This window comes from Saccopteryx bilineata, chromosome 7 (assembly GCF_036850765.1).
Source record: "Saccopteryx bilineata isolate mSacBil1 chromosome 7, mSacBil1_pri_phased_curated, whole genome shotgun sequence".
Classification (NCBI taxonomy): domain Eukaryota; kingdom Metazoa; phylum Chordata; class Mammalia; order Chiroptera; family Emballonuridae; genus Saccopteryx; species Saccopteryx bilineata.
In genome coordinates, this window is record NC_089496.1 from 30,963,278 (window position 1) to 30,983,958 (window position 20,681).

Genomic DNA, 20,681 nt, shown 5'->3' on the forward strand with positions numbered 1-20,681 from the left:
CATTAAATTTGTATATTGCTTTGGGTAATATGGCCATTTTGATTATATTTATTCTTCCTATCCAAGAACAAGGAATATTTTTCCATCTCATTGTATCTTTTTCGATTTCCTTAACAATGCTTGAATAGTTTCATTATATAGGTCCTTTACATTCTTTGTTATGTTTATTCCTAGGTATTTTATTTTTGTTGCAATCGTGAAGGGGATTATTTTTTTGAGTTCGTTTTCTAATATTTCATTGTTGGCATATAGAAAGGCTATGGACTTTTGTATGTTAATTTTGTATCCTGCGACCTTACTGTATTGGTTATTGTTTCTAATAATCTTTTTGTGGAGTCCTTCGGGTTTTCGATGTATAGGATCATATCATCAGCAAAAAGTGATAGCTTTACTTCTTCTTTTCCGATATGGATGCCTTTTATTTCTTTGTCTTGTCTGATTGCTCTGGCCAGAACTTCTAGCACCACGTTAAATAAGAGTGGAGAGAGTGGACAACCCTGTCTTGTTCCTGATTTAAGGTAGAAAGTCCTCAGTTTTATGCCGTTTAATATGATGTTGGCTAATGGTTTTATCATTATATGGCCGTTATCATGTTGAGATATTTTCCTTCTATACACCAATTATGTTGAGAGTCTTTAACATAAAACTGTGTTGTAATTTTATCAAAAGCCTTTTCTGCATCTATGATAAGATCATGTCGGTTTTTTGTTCTTTGTTTTGTTGATATGGTGTATTACGTTAACCGTTTTGCGTATGTTGAAACCATCCTTGAGAATTCTGGGATGAATCCCACTTGATCATGATGTATTATTTTTTTTAATATGTTGTTGTATTGGGTTTGCCAGTATTTTGTTTAGTACTTTTAGCATCTGTATTCATTAGAGATATTGGTCTGTAGTTTTCTTTCTTTGTGCCATCCTGTCCAGGTTTTGGTATGAGGGTTATGTATGGCCTCATAAAATCGTGTTTGGAAGTATTGCTTCTTCTTCAATTTTTTTGGAAGACTTTGAGTAGAATAGGAACCAAGTCTTCATTGAATGTTTGATAGAATTCACTAGTATAACCGTCTGTGCCTGGACTTTTATTTTTGGGGAGGTTTTTAATAGTTTTTTCTATTTCCTCCTTGCTGATTGGTCTGTTTAGGCTTTCTGCTTCTTCATGAGTCAGTCTAGGAAGGTTGTATTGTTCGAGGAATTTATCCATTTCTTCTAGATTGTTGTATTTGGTGGCATATAATTTTTCATAGTATTCTACAATAATTCTTTGTATAGCTATGATGTCTGTGGTGATCTCTCCTTTCATTTTGGATTTTATTTATTTGAGTCCTGTGCCTTTTTTCCTTGGTGAGTCTTGCCAAGGGTTTGTCAATTTTGTTGATCTTTTCAAAGAACCAGCACCTTGTTTTATTGATTTTTTCTATAGTTTTTCTGTTCTCTATTTTTTTTTATTTCTGCTCTGATTTTTATTATCTCCTTTCTTCGGCTGGTTTTGGGTTGTCTTTGTTCTTCTTTTTCTAGTTCCTTAAGGTGTGAAGTTAAGTGGTTTACTTCAGCTCTCTCTTGTTTGTTCATATAGGCCTGAAGTGATATGAACTTTCTCTTATTACTGCTTTTGCTGCATCCCAGAGATTCTGATATGTCATATTTTCATTTTCATTTGTCTGTATATATCTTTTGATCTCTGCGCTTATTTCTTCTTTGACCCATTCATTTTTTAGAAGTATGTTGTTTAGTTTCCACATTTTTGTGGGTTTTTCCCCCTCTTTTTTGCAGTTGAATTCTAGTTTCAGGGCTTTATGATCAGAAAATATGCTTGGTACAATTTCAATTTTTCTAAATTTGCTGATATGTCTTTTGTGGCCCAACTATAAGGTCAATTCTTGAGAATGTTCCATGTACACTAGAGAAAAATGTATACTCTGTCGCTTTTGGGATGAAGTGTCCTGTAGATGTCTATCATATCCAGGTGTTCTAGTATTTCGTTTAAGGCCACTATTCTTATTGATTCTCTGTTTGGATGACCGATCTAGAGCCGTCAGCGGTGTATTGAGGTCTCCAAGTATGATTGTATTTTTGTTAGTTTTTGTTTTAAGGTCAATAAGTAGCTGTCTTATATATTTTGGTGCTCCTTGGTTTGGTGCATATATATTAAGGATTGTCATGTCTTCTTGATTCAATTTCCCCTTAATCATTATGAAATGACCATTTTTGTTTCTGAGTACTTTTTCTGTCTTGTAGTCAGCATTATTAGATATGAGTATTGCTACGCCTGCTTTTTTTTGGGTGTTGTTTGCTTGGAGTATTGTTTTCCAGCCTTTCACTTTGAATTTGTTTTTATCCTTGTTGCTTAGATGTGTTTCTTGTAGGCAGCATATAGTTGATTTTCTTTTTTAATCCATTCTGCTACTCTGTGTCTTTTTATTGGTAAGTTTAATCCATTTACATTTAGTGTAATTATTGACACTTGTGGGTTCCCTACTGCCATTTTATAAATTGCTTTCTGTTAGTTTTTTATCTAGTTTGATTCTTCTCTTTTGTTTTTCTATCATTTGTTTTTGTTTGTTTGTGTTCCATACTTCTTTTCCTCTGTTGCTACCTTTTTTAAGTCAAGTGTTTTTGTGGTGGTTTTTTCAAGGGTGGTTACCATTAAGTAATGAAAAGGGTACCTTCCATATTCATTGTAGTACCCTATCTTATGAGTATTTCTGCACTTCATCGTCTTTGCTACTGTTAATCTCCATCCTCTCCCCCCTTTTTTTCCTTTGTTGTCACAGTTTAAGTTTGGTTTTATTGTGTTCTTGCTGGAGCTGTTACTTGTGGTGTTGTTTCCTTTTGTTCTTTGAATCTGGTTGGAAAACCCCCTTTAGTATTTCCTGGAGTGGGGGCTTTCTGCTGATAAATTCTCTCATCTTTTCTGTATTTGTGAATGTTTTTATATCTCCTTCGTACTTGAAGGATAGCTTTGATGGGTATAGTAAGTATTCTTGGCTGAAAGTTCCTCTCTTTCAGGGCTTTAAATATTGGGGTCCACTCTCTTCTAGCTTGTAGAGTTTCTGCTGAGAAATCTGATGATAATCTAATAGGCCTTCCTTTATATGTTGTACTCTTCTTTTCCCTGGCTGCCTTGAGAATTTTTTCTTTGTCATTGGTTTGTGTCATCTTTATTATGATGTGCCTTGGAGTGGGTTTGTTGGGGTTAAGAAAACTCGGTGTTCTGTTTGCTTCTTGAATTTGAGACTAGTTCTTTCCACAGGCTTGGGAAGTTCTCGTCTATTATTTGTTTGAGTATATTCTCCATTCCATTTTCTCTCTCTTCTCCCTCTGATATACCTATTATTCTAATGTTATTCTTTCTGATGGAGTCAGACAATTCCTGTAGGGCCTTTCTCGTTTTTTATTATTTTTGAGTCTCTTTCTTCTTCTCTCTGTTGTGCCCTCAAGTTGTTTGTCTTCTATTTCACTAATCCTATCTTCTATCTGGGCTGTTCTGTTAGCTAAGCTTGTGACCTCGTTTTTCAGCTCGTGAATTGAGTTTTTCATTTCTGTTTGATTTGTTTTTATAGTTTCAATTTCCTTGGTAATATATTCTTTGTGTTCATTGAGTTGTTTTCTGATCTCCCTAAATTGCCTTTCTGTGTTTTCTTGTATATCTCTGAGTATTTTTAAGATTTCTATTTTAAATTCTCTGTCATTTAGCTCCAAGGTTTTCAATATGTTAAGTCTTTTCTCCATAAATTTTTCCACATCTATTTGTGTTACTTCTCTTTCTTTTGTATCCATAATATTCGATTTCCTCTTTTTTATTGGCATCTGAGGGTGGTCTTGTTGATAGCACTAATTAGAATTAATAAAGAGTAAAAAGTAAAAAAAAAAAAAAAGGTAAAACACCCCACAAAAAAAAAACAGTAATAATTTATTATTTCCCCCTTTTTTCTTTCTTCTCTTTCCCTCCTCTCCCCTCCTCAGGGAAATATTGTGATGGCCTGTGAATTATATTATGCTAAATGGAACAAAAACTGCCTATAATGGAGGGCCTGATTTGGGGTGAAGAGTTCAAGGGGCAAAAAAAGGGAGTAGGGACCTACTAAATGCAAAAAAAAAAAGGAAGAAAATCTTAGAGAAGCATAAGATGATTTGCTTGTAAGTGATGGGTCGACTAAGAGATATAATGAGAGGGATAAGAGGGAACCAGAAAAAAGGAGAAAAAAAAGAATAATAAAAAAGAAAAAAATAAAAAATAATAAGTAAAAATCTGTTGTATTAAGTGGAGCGAAGACTAAATACAATGGAGACCTTGGGTTGGGAGGAATGCTAGTGAGTTAAAAAGCAACGTAAAAAGTACCCAAAATGCCACAAAAATAGACAAACAAACAAACAAACAAAAAAAACAAAAGTGAAAAAGAAAAATAAAACCAAAAAAAAAAACCTTGAATCCCAAATTAACTAATTTGTTTGTGATTGAGGATTAAATGGGTGAAAAGTAAAACGAGAAAAGAAAAAACGAATAGAAAGGAAAAAATAAGAAAAAGAGAAAAACGAAGAAAGAAAAAAAAAGGAAGAGAAAAAAACAAAATAAAGCAAAACAAAAAAAAACAAAAGAGGAGAGAGTGAGAGTTAAGTGTTTTGGAGTATAACCTTAAAGGAGGGTGAGGATGAAGAAAAGAAATAAAATGTAACACTCATGGGTAGTGTAGTTCAAGAAAAGGGAAGCATAAGATGGGCAGAGAATAAAAGGTCCGAGGTGGAGGAAATAGAAATAATAATAATAAAGGCAATAAGATAGAAGATACAAACAACAACAACAAAAAAAAAATTAGTGGAACAAGTTGTAAAGTCTGTGGATTTTTCTTGATTTTGAAAGGTTAACTTCTTCCTTCTTCTTTTCTCTCCCTCTTCCTGGTCGGTGACTCTGTACCCCAGGCTCTGCCCCTGTGTCACACTTAGGTAGGGATTTGCAGTTGATAGGATTCTATGGCAATGTCATATAATTGGCTTTAGTCTTGCTGGTAGTCAAGGCTTGTTGGCGTTTGCAGGGTCCAACGATGAGAGAGTTTGCTTTCCTGGAGTCTCTCTCCTAGTCCCCCCTTCCTGAATTAGCAGCCTGGTGATCCAGCTATAAGGCTGCAACTGCTTCTGCCTGGGGAGTAAGAGGTTCAAAGAGCTAGGAAATCCCCACTCTATCCCCACTCAGCACAAGGCTTTGGGAAAGGCTCTGGCAGTCAGAGCCTCCAGTGTAATCAGGCGGGGGTGGGAGTCAATTGTTGTCAAGGTGACTGTTCAGTGCCTAGCATTCAGTTGGACCACTCAACCCAGGCTTTCCACACTTTGTAGCCTGTTTTTGCTGGGAAGAAGAGGCACTAGTCTCTGCTTGCGACTAGTGTAGTATAGATCTTATTATCTGCCAAGTCCCTCTTGTTAGCGTTTATCCCTGAATATGGAGGCTCTATCAATCAGAAGTTGCCCCTGCCCCTTTAGCGAGAGGCACTAAAAAATATCACGCCTCTTGTCTTGGATCGCTGAACTGAGAGAGATCTTATCAATTAGAGCCCCGTGGGTGCGCAGATTTCATGGGTTAGGCTAATTTCAGTGATTGGGTCCGCATCTGTACTCCCAAAGGTATTTCAGGCTGCCTGCACGCCCCTCCCCCAACGCTTGATTGTTAGCTTGAATGGCTGGGTGAGGTGCCCTGCCCACGAAGAGAATCTCCCAAGTAGGGAAGACTGCCCTGGTGCCTCTCCCACTCGCCCTGCCGCTGGCGGCTGGGGCGCACCAGGCGCAGGATAATGGGGCACCCTAGGTGTGCGGGCCAGTAGGGCGCTCTGGGCGCGTGGGATGCCCAGGGCAAGCGCGCGAATGGGGTGCTCCGGGCACCGGTAGCTGTGGACTCTCACTCGCAGTGCGCGGGCCACTGGGAACATTAGCGGTGCTCACTCTGCAACTGGACCGGGCACGCGCCGGCAGCTGCTCGCCGCTCCCGAGTGTGGGCCGACTCACCACAGGCGCACTCCCTCCACGGTTTGAATGAACGTCCCTGCAGTAGTTAGCTTCCTCCACACCCTCGTCTCTCAGATTCAAGTGATAACAGTCCTTTCACTTTCAGTTTGTGTGGAACTCCGGAATGCTCCGAGGATAAATTTTTCTGTTTCTAGTTGATAAATTTGTTGTGATTTGGGGGAGATCTGTCGGACACGCTGCTCATGGCGCCATTTCCGTGACGTCACTTAATTTTATTTTTTGAAAAAAAAACAAAACCTCACTCCGGGGGGTCAGCGAGCATGAAAAACCTCACTACTCAAAGGGTTATATAATCCTAGAAATAAAAATAATAATTTATCTTCAAGTCAATGTCAAACTGTTTCTGACTAAAAATACTAAATGGCTTCAAAATGGTTAAGCAAAGTGACTCAGTCATTATATATATATATATATGTATATGTATATTTTGAATTTTTCTGAAGTTGGAAACGGGGAGGCAGTCAGACTCCCACATGCGCCCGACTGGGATCCACCTGGCATGCCCACCAGGGGGTGATGCTCTGCCCATCTGGGGCATTGCTCCATCATGGCCAGAGCCATTCTAGTGCCTGAGGTGGAGGCTATGGAGCCATCCTCAGCACCAGGGCCAACTTTGCTCCAATGGAGCCTTGTCTGTGGGAGGGGAAGAGAGAGAGAAAGGAGAGGGAGAAGGGTGGAGAAGCAGGTGGGTGCTTCTCCTGTGTGCTCTGGCTGGGAATTGAACTGGGGACTTCCACACACCAGGCTGATGCTCTACTGCTGAGCCAACTGGCCAAGGCCCCATACTAGCTATATTTTAAGTGCCCAATAGGCACATAAAGCTAGTGATTATCATAAAGGACAGCATAGATATAAAGCATTTTTAGTATGCTAAAAAATTCTATTGAACAGTGCTGGTTTGGAATGTTTATAGCTATAAAAGATAGAATAAAAAAGATTAGCAAATAATATGATATATTGTCAGATATTACTAGATTTTGGTCAACTGACTTTTAGTTATATATTTCAACATGATTTGACAAATATATATCATGTTATCAATGCACACATCCCTCAGAATCCACAAAGAATGAGTTCCCAGACTCCTTCCCCACCCATGGATGCTAAAATTCACAGATGCCCTATGATGAGGGGTTTTCATATAATCTACCCACATTCTTCCATATGCTTTAAATGATCTCTAGATTACTTCTAATATCTAATACCTAATGTAAATGCTATGTAAATACTATATGTTATATACTATATGTTAAAAAATAATTAGGTTTTTTACATCTTTTTTTTTTAACAGAGACAGAGAGAGAGTCAGAGAGAGGGATAGAAAGGGACAGACAGGAACGGAGAGATGAGAAGCATCAATCATTAGTTTTTCATTGCGCATTGCAACACCTGAGTTGTTCATTGATTGCTCTCTCATATGTGCCTTGACCAGGAGGCCACAGCAGACTGAGTAACCGCCTGCTCGAACCCGCGACTCTGGTTCCAAGCTGGTTTTTGTTCAAACCAGAAGAACCCATGCTCAAGCTGGCGACCTCGGGGTCTCGAACCTGGTCCTCAGCATCCCAGTCTGACGCTCCATCCACGTGCCACGCCAGGTCAGGCTAATTAAGTTTTTTAAATAGAGCTATTTATTCTTATATTATTCAGTTGTAGGAGTTATTTATATGGTCTAGATACAAGTCCATCCCACATCTGTTTTAAAAGTATTTCCTTCTGATTTATGGCTTATCTTTTCAGTTTTTTGACTGTCACTAAAAAAAATAAACAAAAAAACTCCAAGATTTTAATTATAATTGTCTTTATCAACTTTTTTCTTTTATTATCTTTGTTCTTCTCTAATTTATGCTTTCAAGTTTCTTCTCTATGAAATGTTTAATTAATCAAATTTAATCTAAGTGGTACAAATATTTTTTCTATATTTTCTTCAAGAAGTTCTATAGTTTCAGCTCCTTTGTTGATGTATGTGCTATATTTTGAGTCAGTTTTTGGTGTGTAATGAAGATCAAGAATTTTTTTTTATGGCAATGTTATATTCCACTGAAACACCTGAAACCTATATGATAATATTAACTAGTGGTCACCCTAATAAGTTTAATTTCAAAAAATTAAACTTCAGTATTTTTCCATAGATATGAATTATTACAGAAATATTGAAAACATGTTCTTTTCCACTCAATTATCCTAGTAAAAATTTTAAAATCAATTGGCTATGTATTTGTAAACTGATTTCTGAACTACCTAGTCTGATGCACTGAACTGTCTGAATTTATTACTCTAATACCACATGCCTTTGATTATTGTGGATTTGTAGTAAGTTTTAAAAACTGGTGGTATGACACCAAATTATTTTTCAAAATTGTTTAACATTTTTAGGTCCCTATCATTTCCACAAAATTTTAGAATTAACTTGTAAATTTTACAACATCAACAAAAACAGCCTAATTGGATTTTTAAAGAAGTTGTGTTACATTTATAGACCAATTTGGGAGAAGTGCCAACAGGATTGAGTGCACTGAACAGGGTTTATCAATGTATTTCTTAGCTATTTTTACATCTATTTTCAGTAATATAATATAATTATATTTATCAGTGCACATCTTGTGTTAAATTGCAAACTCGGTTATCATGGAGCTGTGCAAAACATGGATAGGCTTCCTATGTGCACAAGTCTCAGTGAAGATTGACATCATGCAAAATAAGATGGTCTTTATTTTGTGTTTTATTTTTTTAGTCTATTTTTCTTGCTTTTGTTACTCTTATTTTTTGTTTTTTGTTTTGTTTTTTACTTTTTACTTCATGATTTTATGTTATTGTAAAGAATATTTTTAATTTCAGTTTCCAAATTTTTGTTGCTATTATATAAAAATTCAATTGATTTTTTATACTGATTATCTTTCAATCATGGCCAACTGACTCACTAGTTTAGTTGCCTTTCCTATATAGTCCTTTGAGCTTTCTGCATACATAATATGTTTTCTACAAATAAAAACTTTTATTTCTTTATGTTCAATTGTATGCCTTTTATTTTTTTTTTCCTTATTCCATTAGCTGGGGGAAAAAAGAGAAGAATTTTGAATATAGGTCATGAGGACAGATATTCTTGCCTAATTCCCAATAAAAGGGAAAAAATCATTGTTTTTATTATTATATACATGTAAAGTTAGCTATACTTCAGTGGCTTTTTGTTAGATTGAGGAAATTCCCTTCTATTCTTAGTTTGCTAAGGCTGTACTAAGATTTACTATTTTATTATTTTTTAAATTTGTTTCGCTCTAATTTTTGTTTTTCTTTCTTGACTTCTTTCAGATCATTTGAATAATTTTTATAATTCCATTTCCATTTTATCTATTTTTGGCTGTACATATTTTTAATCTCAATTATCTTTTAAATAGTCTCAAATTAGAAAAAAACAGTTACATTATTCTGATATTTACCGTTCCTGACACTTCCCATTCTCTCTTGCTTTTTCTCTTGCCCTCCCTCACTCTCTCTACTTCTTTTTCTCAGTTCCCTGTCATTCTCTTTCAAAATTTCAAATTCAAACTGCTCAGCCCCCCCGAATTTGATCTCTTATTGTCATTTCAGCTAGGCCAGTACCAGTCCGTGGGCCATTTGGTACTGGTCCGCAGAGAAAGAATAAATAACTTACATTATTTCCGTTTTATTTATATTTAAGTCTAAACAGTGTTTTGTTTTTTAGAAATGACCAGATTCCCTCTGTTACATCCATCTAAGACTCACTCTAGACGCTTGTCTCGGTCACGTGATACATTTATCCATCCCACCCTAAAGGCCGGTCCGTGAAAATATTTTCTGACATTAAACCAGTCCATGGCCCAAAAGCTAGGGGACCACTGAGCTAGGCTTTGTGTTAGTTCCTCTCCTTGCATTGTAATCAGAAAATCATTTCTAGTCAATAGCCTAGGGTCAACCTTAGGGCATATAATTTGTTTTCTTCTCTTGGAGATCACAGTACTATTCTTCTTCCCACTATTCATTGTCTGAAAACCATTATTTCAATTATTTTTTGAGTCTTCAATTGTTCTCAGTGAATAGCAATTGCCGTGGTCGTTAATTCTTCATGGGCCACTGAAATTCATTTATTGCTTTTAGACCTGATATCTACTTTATTTGACATTAAGATCATGAACCCTGATTTCACTTTTGTCTTAGATAGTTCTCTGGTATACAGCCTGCTGTCTTTTCATTGTGATCTATCCTGAAATTGTCATATAATAGATGAGTTGAGACATTTTACATTTATTAAAATGACAAACACATTTAATTTAAGCTATTAGATTTTATTTCATTTGTTTTCTTTGCTTAGTTTTTTGAAAATTATTTTTTTCATGTTGGTCTGTGTCTTTGTTTCTTGATGTGTGCGGATAAATCCTATCTATAAAGTATTATCATTGCTGTTGTTTTAGTATAGCTAGCTTTATTATCTTACATGATGCCTTTAGTCCTCTATATAGAAAATTAATTTTGTATTTTGAGCAATATTAAATTTACCTTATTTTCTCTCACACTCTCTTCTTCACCAGTGTATATTACTCAGTAAGATTTTCTTTCTAATTTAGTGCATCTGTAATGTTAAAAATTCTATACTTATATTTGATCTTTTAGAATAAAATAATATATTTTGAATTCCAATTATTAGAAATGAGGCAATCTGAGAAATTCTTAACCCATACCTGTTTACCTCTATTAAATTAAACAACAAGTCCATCAGACTGAGGTGGCTCTAATGGCATGACAGCTTACCTTGGCAAACCAAATCTAAACGTATAAGTGCCTCAAGAACATAGTGGTACAACCTAAAGACAACAAATCTCAAGTACTACAGCTAAAGGGCTTTAAACTAGAGCCAACCAAGTACGTTCTTCTCTTTCCTACCACATCCCTATGTAAGTCTTTGCTCAAGCTTCTACTGGCACGGGGCTCCTAACAAGTTCTAGTTTGATGCTGCCACATTCAACTTGATTTTTGCTCAGATTAAACCAAAATGTTTTATGCCTCAGTTTATTTTATAGTACCCTTCTCCCTACAAATATGGTTAGATCTGTCATCTTTACTTTGTGAGAATATACAACTTAAATTTGATTTTCCTAATCTACCCATTGTAGTTGTAGTTCCACAGTTAAATGTTTTCAATTCTTATTGTCAGTCCTTTAGTCGTGTTTTCCCCAATCATCTCTTAACCATCCAATGCTTATTCTCTAGCAATTTCTCAAGAAAGAAAAAAAAATCATAAAAATAAAAATTTTCCTAACTGTTTCATGTTCAAAGTAGCCTGACTGAGATCTTTAGAGCTGAAGAGCAATTTCACATGTTTACACTCTTTGGAACATTCCTTTCTCTCTATATATATGTTTCTTCATTGTCTGCTGATGTCAAATATTGGTGGGGAAAAATATATGAAGCCAATCTGGCCTTTACCCTTACAAGGTATTTGCTATTTCTCCTTGGATGTCCAAAGTTTTCTTTTATCCTATTCTTCCATAATTTTATTAGGATATGTCATACTGCTAACCTAGGTCAATTTTGCCTGGAACATACCCCTTTTCAATATGTAAATTTAACTCTCTTTTTCTTTTTAAAGAAAAGTGTGTTCTTGAACAATGCATTTAACTGCTTGGTCTGTTTCATTATTTTGCAGTTGTTCTTTGAGGTATTATGCAGGGTCCATCTGGTTCCTGCAAGATGTAATTTTGTTTTGACTACCTTGGCCTGGGGTTCATTTCCAGAGGCCTTTACTTAGCCTTTTATACTATGATAGTTCTTATAAAGATTGTACCAATTATATATTCAGAGATAGCTAAATAATTATGGAATAAGTCTTCAATAACCACACTGTGAAGTGGACCATGCCCAGCACACTATCCATTATCTAACTCCTGCATGCTACCATTTTAATAAGGAACGCCATGACAACTATTTAGACCTCTGAGTATGCATGTCATCATAAACCCTGTATTGAAGAGTCCTCAAAACATTTCCCTTGCCCCAGGGTATAGTTCATCAAGTAAATTATTGTAGGTTCCTTTAGATGTAGAATATGAAGATTTATTACCTTGTACACTGGTCATCTTATTGCAGAGTTCTCTTCCTGGGATGTAGCCTTTACTTCAATTCATAGATTACACGTCTGGAAATTGTCTGAAGTCTGGAAACTAAACAGGGATTGTGGCCATTTATCGGGACAACTTTCTTCAGCCTCCTGATCAGCCATCCTTTCATTCTTCTGAGAGCTCTTTGGCTGTCATCTAAACCTTGTCATTCAATATAACAACTATAGCTACCTCACTTTGTACAGATAAACACTGCCTCCCTGCCTCCCAAAGAGCCTTGTGTCTGGGTCCTATCGACCCCATTGCCATCACTGAGCTTACTTAGGTAATGGACTCTCCTACCATCATACATGAACAACAGGGAATAATCATTGAACTTCTTGGTGATTTTGATGCCTTCCTTATCAGTCTTAGCCTTATGGCCTTGGTAAATGGTGTATCCCCATAGAACACAGTAATCTGGCAGCTTTCCACCATTATTTAACATATTCGCTTCCACATACATATTTCTCTGGGGTTTTTAACCCCTTCTTCCATTGTTTACATAGAATATTTAGTATTTTAACCACACTTAACATGGCCATGGCATGTTTGCCCATATCTCATGATATTTGGCAGAATGTTAAATCCTGAATTTCAGAAGAGTGCTTCCAAATCAATTAATTCCCCCTTATTTGGTTTGTGTCTTGACCTCTCTGATAAAGCATCCTCAGCCTCCGGTCTCACACGTGACCCCCCAGCTCTGAGCCAGGTCTGGTAGCTCCTTTGTGGTAGAGGATCTTTTCTTCCTTACTGTTCTGTTTTATCCCTGGTTCTGAGTCAGTTAGGCTACGAGTCAGTCCTACTTATAGCACTAGGAAAAGTTGAAATATATCCTGAGAAGGGCACAATTGTCTTGCTGGAGAGAGAAATTTGCATGACTCTTTGAAAAATGCTGCTACACTGCTGAGAATTCTTTCAATAATTTGTGTCCACTATTGCATGGCTTATGCACTATTTATGCTTCTTTTGAGAACCTTTACAGATAAAAAATTTTGTCTGTTTTTTCTATTTTTTTATTATTCTTTTTCCTCCTGAATATTTTCCATGGAGAGAAACTGAAAATTCTAGATTATACAAAAATATTCTATTCAAAGCTCAACATACTTTTAATATAATAACTTGGTTTCAGGCAATTCAGTAGAATTTTAAAAACATGCATTTGTGTGAATATTTGCATATGTCCATGTAATGCCTGTTATTACTAAAATTAGAAATTTTTTTAGTTTCAAAAATTAGAGCTAAATCATCTGAATTTTATAATAAAATAACAGGAATCCCAGGGGTATCTAAACAATATTTTTGGATTTAAAGCAAATATTATTTTATAATATTTTGGAAAATGACCCCTCATTATCTTTTAAGATTAAAAGCACATAAAGTCTTTGATCTAGCAATCCTTTTTGGGAAATCTACTATACAGGATATATATGCATATGCACAATGTATTTACTAAAGCATTTTTATGATGGCAAAAATCTGCAATCAACTATAATAACCATAAATAAGAGAATTATTTAATAAATTACTATTCCTTATAATCTCTGTAGTCCCTGATAGCTCCTAACCCAAAGGGAAGCATTCAACACTAAAGCTGTAAAAAAGGATAGTTTTAAGTGTATTGATTTAGCATGGCACTGTTGAAATATAAAATTACTATAACTCTGTCCATGATCTTTAGAAAGTTGATACCTTATAGAGTCAGAAGAAGCTGATACTGCACCTTTTTAACTTTTTTCATGCACAGAGACATTGAGACAAAAAAAAAAAAAAGGTCATGTGTTTTGCTCAAGACGATAATAAGGTAAGCCAACAGTAAAATTAAGAATATGATCAGAAAGGTCATATTAATAGGTGCCACAGGCCATTTACTTGAGAACAAGAAGAGCTTTAATGATTTTAGTTTCACCAAATCATATGATTTTATAATGGGTGACAGGTGGATCTCCTAAGTTTAAAGAGCTAGTAGAACACTTCACAAAGCACAATCGGTAGCAGTTTTAATTATTTCGCTCATCCTATCAATGAACTCAGTGCTTTTCTTTTTTTCCTACAGAAACAAATTCCTTCATACCTTTTTAGGTTCTGTGACTCCAAAAACTTTTCTGCTCCATCACAGAGAAAAACAATCTGGCTCAAGAAATTGGAGGTGGTTCCTCCACGTACATGGTTCTTATAATGGACATGTCAATGCCTACCCATCCTTCTTTCAGGAAATTCTCTTCTTCCATTTATATAAATGACACAGATAGACACTGCCAATCAGATACCCCACCCATCTCTAAAGAGATGTAGATATGACCCATGATGGAGCAAATCATATCTCTACGGTATTTTTCCAAACCAGAAGGAGAAAAGGTTCTTTCTGTTTCCAAGTCTGTGCTTGCCTGAGCTCCAAAGCTTCCCTGGTCATGGCTGTAGCCTAATGGGAATAGCAGGTTGAGAGTCTGAAGTAGACACACACACACAAGGTCAGGAGACAGGAGAAAGACAATAAAACCTTGATGAGATTAGAGCTTCTGGTTTTATCTTCATCCCAAGTCTTTATTTTCTTAGTTGGGTTATAAGAGTTAAGGGAGGGAAAAAAAGCTTTTTAAACCTAAAACAGCTTAAACGTAACTTGCTTCTAAGCAACAGAATATGGCAAATTGTTGGAACATCACGACTATGATTACATTATATTATAAGACAAACTTCAAAAGATTTTGAAGATAACAATTAAGGTTCTTAATCAATTGATTTCAAGTTAATGAATAAAGGAGATTATCCTATGTGGATTTGGCTTAATCAGATGAGTCCCTTAGAGAAGGTCTAAAAGTGAAGGAAAATGAAATAAATTAAAAACCCTGCTGGCCTTATAAAAGGAAGGCACCGTGATTTTTACAGCTACAAGGAACTGAATACTGCCAATAGTCACATGAATTTGGAAGAGAATTCTGGGCTCTAGTGAGGAACTGGGACTGGCAGGTGTCTTCAATGCAACCTTGTGAACTCTGAGCAGAGGACCCTGCTAAGCTCTGCCTCTAGTCTGACCCGTAGAATCAGCAAGGTAAACAATACTAGTGTTTTAAGCTGCTAATATTGTGCTGATTTTTCACTAAGCAATAGAAAACTACTGCAATATTCTATTTGTTATAAATTGAGTACGAACATGAAAACTAAGTAAGGGTATTTCTCAAAAGAAAGTGCGGGGTTGTCTTAAAAAACAAGGCCTGGGATTTTGGAATATTAAGTCAGGAAGATTCTACTTTCTCCTCCTTACTGCCTGTGGACAAGGAAGCAATCATAATCAGAAAGACCAATGGGTAACGGAAGACACTATAAATCTGCTAAGTGGGGTTGAGAGTCATTAGAATTGGCATTTTTGCTTCATCGAGATTGTTTGAAGAACCAAACTTGACCTTCAGATCTTAAATCTCTAATTCTTTAAAATAAAAAAAAGCTCTTGGCATTGAGGTTGTATGTTTTATGCCACCATAATAAGAGATTCGACGTCTAATAAATTGATATCCATAAAATAAACCACTTATTAATTTACACCAGGGGTCCCCAAACTACAGCCCACGGGCCACATGTGGCCCCCTGAGGCCATTTATCCGGCCCCTGCTGCACTTCCAGAAGGGGCACCTCTTTCATTGGTGGTCAGCATCCGTATCCTGTGCTCCTGGAGTACTGTATGTGGCAGCGCCGCAAAGCACGATGTCACGTACAGTACTACTTCCAGTAATGTGAGACGCATGCATCACAGCTCTGGAAGCACATCATATCACTTGTTACGGCTAGCAGTGACAAATATGGAACTGGACATTGACCATCTCATTAGCCAAAAGCAGGCCCATAGTTCCCATTGAAATACTGATCAGTTTGTTGATTTAAATTTACTTGTTCTTTATTTTATATATTGTATTTGTTCCCATTTTGTTTTTTACTTTAAAATAAGATATGTGCAGTGTGCATAGGGATTTGTTCATAGTTTTTTTTTTTATAGTCCGGCCCTCCAACGGTCTGCAGGACAGTGAACTGGCCCCCTGTGTAAAAAGTTTGGGGACCCCTGATTTACGCTAACCAACAGCAGCTACATTGTAGGAACTATTGCTTTGTATTAAGTGGGAGAGCCTTCAAAGATACTTAAAACTGACAATTCATCAGCACAAAGTCAAGGAAACAGCACACCAGACAGCTTGTCCTTGGGAGGGCTTGGTTATTCACAGGTCACTAGAGCCCTAGGGCTGTAGCTCAGAATAAGATTATCTTAATTCATTATATATATAAAAAAAGTATTTACTGAGTATTCGCTATGTACCAGTGTCTCTGCTGTGCTCCTTACAAACTCATTCTTTACTCATAAAACTTTGGAACAAAAATATTACCAGCTCTATTTTAAAGACACAGGAAACTCATTCTTTTCAGGTCACAACTGTGCCATGACAGAATGAAGATTGAAAGCCAGGCTTGTTTAGTATTTGCTTTTAGCCTCTGCAATCCTGCCTCACATAGGATGCCAGAATGTTATAAGTGGTACTCATAAACCATGCTGAGAAAAACGTGAATCCCAAGCCAGTTTCTCTGATGTGAATGTGGAGTTAAAATGCTTTTTCAGAGACTCCATTCCAAAGCTGGAGAAGTCATATTGCATTTTTTTTCCCATTACGATAATCACCCAGGTGAAGTTACTGAGACTATGTTGTAAACATCTGATACAGCCACTGAAAGAAATGTCTAGTCTTTCTTTAAAGAAGGCCAGACTAGAAACCTGTGGAGAAGAAACTGGTTCACAATGCTAGAAGTCACTGCATCAAAGAAATTTGCATAAAAGAAAGTGTCTAACTCTTTTTTTAAAAATTATTTTTATTTATTTATTCATTTTAGAGAAGAGAGACAGAGAGAGAGAGAGAAGGGGGGAAAGAGCAGGAAGCATCAACTCCCATATGTGCCTTAACCAGGCAAGCCCAGGGTTTTGAACCAGCGACCTCAGTGTTCCAGGTTGATGCTTGATCCACCGCGCCACCACAGGTCAGCCGCGAAAGCGTTTAAGTCTTAATAGTTACTGTCCACCCATTATCGTTTCCCTTAAACTTTCCCATAATGTCCATGTCTCTACCCAGGGAATTTAGGTAACAATCATCCAGAATTACATGTCTCCAATCTAGAAGATTTTTAAAGACTTTCTTCTCAATTTCAAACCTCTTGGCAATCTTAGTCCATCTATTGCTAATTCATTTGGTTTGTGAACGTAGACACTTTAGATTTATATATAGTAAACTCTTTAGACTGAAAGCATTGCCTAGAGATAGATGAATTTATCGGTACCTTCAGTTCAAATCTGTCTCCAAGATCTAGCACAACATAATTAGTTTTCTGAGCATTGTTTTCTATGTGTGCCATTAGTTTACATTACCCACCAAACTGAGTCTTCTCGTCTCTCTCCAATGTACTGTCTTCAGAATGATTTTCCAGTGGAGTATATAATTCAAGCTTAAAAACTCAGAATATTTTACTCCCTTTTATCAGTAATTATCTACAATTTTCTTTTCATAATCGCACTAATATTTATATCTTTCTTGCCCAATATCCACTGTTACATCTTTTGGATAGGCCCTTAATAATGGATCACTTTTAATAGCTTCCAAGTAGGTACCCTAGCTCCAGGCATTTTCTCATATAAAATCATCCCATACAGCACTTCTAGATTAATTTCCCAAACATTTTGGTCATCACACTAACATTCTCTAGGGCAGGGGTTGGAAACCTATGGCTTGCGAGCCAGATGTGGCTCTTTTGATGGCTGCATCTGGCTCGCAGACAAATCTTTAATAAACAAAACAATAACTTTAAAAATATAAAACATTCTCATGTATTACAATCCATTCATTTCCTACCGCTCATGTTCATGGTTGCGGGTGGCTGGAGCCAATCACAGCTGTCCTCGGGACAACACCAAATTTTTATTGGATGATGCATAATGTACATGAGTCGTTGTATAGCTCTCATGGAATTACATTTTAAAATATATGGTGTTCATGGTTCTCTCAGCCAAAAAGTTTCCTGACCCCTGCTCTAGGGCGCACAACTTTTTGTGTCATTTGAATATCAAGGCAAACCAGAACTTTTTTTTTCCTTACCCGTTACAATCCATTGTGAAATTATCACTTAGTTTCCTACCACTTTCTTGCTCATATACTGTAAAGCCAGCGGCCAAGGCTGCCATCACAGCCGCCCGGCCCATGCAGGTTCGCATTGGATTCGGACAGTCGGTAAAGAAACAATGGAGCCACAAACTGATGGGCCATAGTCTTTAATTCTAGCTTGCACCTGGCGGGCAAGTAAAAATACACACTGGGCTCCAAAACCCACTCACATTCAGTGCTCACAAAGCTACTGACTTATCCGAGTTTCCTAGAATCAAAGGTTTCTAGCTCACCAGACTTATTCACCTCTGTTCCCCATCTCCTTCCTTATCCCAGATACAAACTCTACACAAACTGGCATCTCACTCAGCACTCCGCCATCTTGGCTGCTTCTCCTGGCCTCCTCCATGTGGCCTTTCTCTGCTCTCCTCTGCTCTCTCTTCTAATGATAATCTCAGGAACCAAGAGCGGGCAAGCCCCCGTTTTGCCCCTATTTTATAGTGTAGCTTCACAACCTTTAATCCAATATACAAAATAAGGAAGTCTCTAATACAAAGTCACTTCTCTGAGGCATGATTGGATTGTACCGCCCCACATCAAAAAGGGTGGGAAAGGCTTAATCCCAAAACCAAGCCCCAGGCTACAACAATCCTGCCTGCCCCCAACACACATTAATATCACCTGGGCGATGGCCTCCTCGTGTTATCTTTAACAAAGTGAGCATAATACATTTTATCTGCCCAACATATACTAAGTTTCATAGAAACTGAACTATCCTACAAACTATCACTATTCTATAAATATACCTTCCACATAAGAAATGCCCCAGGGGCTCCCTCTGCTTTGTGTAGTAGCAGACTGACATGACTGAACTTTTCTACTTTTTTAGCATGAGCGATGCCCCCCCCAAACACTAACTTCCCACCATGCAGTCACATCCCCCACTAACTTCCCACCATGCAGTCACACCCCCCACTAACTTCCCACCATGCAGTCACATCCCCCCACTAACTTCCCACCATGCAGTCACATCCCCCCCACTAACTTCCCACCATGCAGTCACACCCCCTCACTAACTTCCCACCATGCAGTCACACCCCCCCCACTAACTTCCCACCATGCAGTCACACCCCCTCACTAACTTCCCACCATGCAGTCACACCCCCCCCACTAACTTCCCACCCTGCAGTCACACCCCCTCACTAACTTCCCACCATGCAGTCACACCCCCCCACTAACTTCCCACCATGCAGTCACACCCCCCCCACTAACTTCCCACCCTGCAGTCACACCCCCTCACTAACTTCCCACCATGCAGTCACACCCCCCCCACTAACTTCCCACCATGCAGTCACACCCCCCCACTAACTTCCCACCCTGCAGTCACACCCCCTCACTAACTTCCCACCATGCAGTCACACCCCCCCCACTAACTTCCCACCATGCAGTCACACCCCCCCCACTAACTTCCCACCATGCAGTCACACCCCCCCACTAACTTCCCAACATGCAGTCACATCCCCCCACTAACTTCCCACCATGCAGTCACATCCCCCCCACTAACTTCCCACCCTGCAGTCACACCCCCTCACTAACTTCCCACCATGCAGTCACACCCCCCCCACTAACTTCCCACCATGCAGTCACACACCCCCACTAACTTCCCACCATGCAGTCACACCCCCCCACTAACTTCCCACCATGCAGTCACACCCCCCCCACTAACTTCCCACCATGCAGTCACATCCCCCCCACTAACTTCCCACCATGCAGTCACACCCCCCCACTAACTTCCCACCATGCAGTCACATCCCCCCACTAACTTCCCACCATGCAGTCACATCCCCCCACTAACTTCCCACCCTGCAGTCACACCCCCTCACTAACTTCCCACCATGCAGTCACACCCCCCCACTAACTTCCCACCATGCAGTCACACACCCCCACTAACTTCCCACCATGCAGTCACATCCCCCCCACTAACTTCCCACCATGCATTCACACCCCCCCACTAACTTCCCACCATGCAGTCACACCCCCCCACTAACTTCCCACCATGCAGTCACATCCCCCCCACTAACTTCCCACCATGCAGTCACATCCCCCCACAAGGGGAAAGGGCTGCAGTTCTACAGTCCCCCAGGTCACAAGTTCGCACAGGTGGCTTTCCCAGCATTCACAGAAGTTGCTGATATCTAATTCCAGATTTTGACAGCTGAGCTGTAAACATGTATTTTCCTCTTTATGAGGTTATTATCATGTGTCCCCATAGGCATAGGACATTTGCCACTACTAATAACTAGTCTCTCAACACATGTATTGAGCTGTAGTGAGATTTGTCCTCACCCACCTCTCCACATGCCTACTTTGCTTCCAGTGTTCGCAAGCTCACTGGGGCTCTCCTAGTACCTTTCAAAGGTAACATGTTT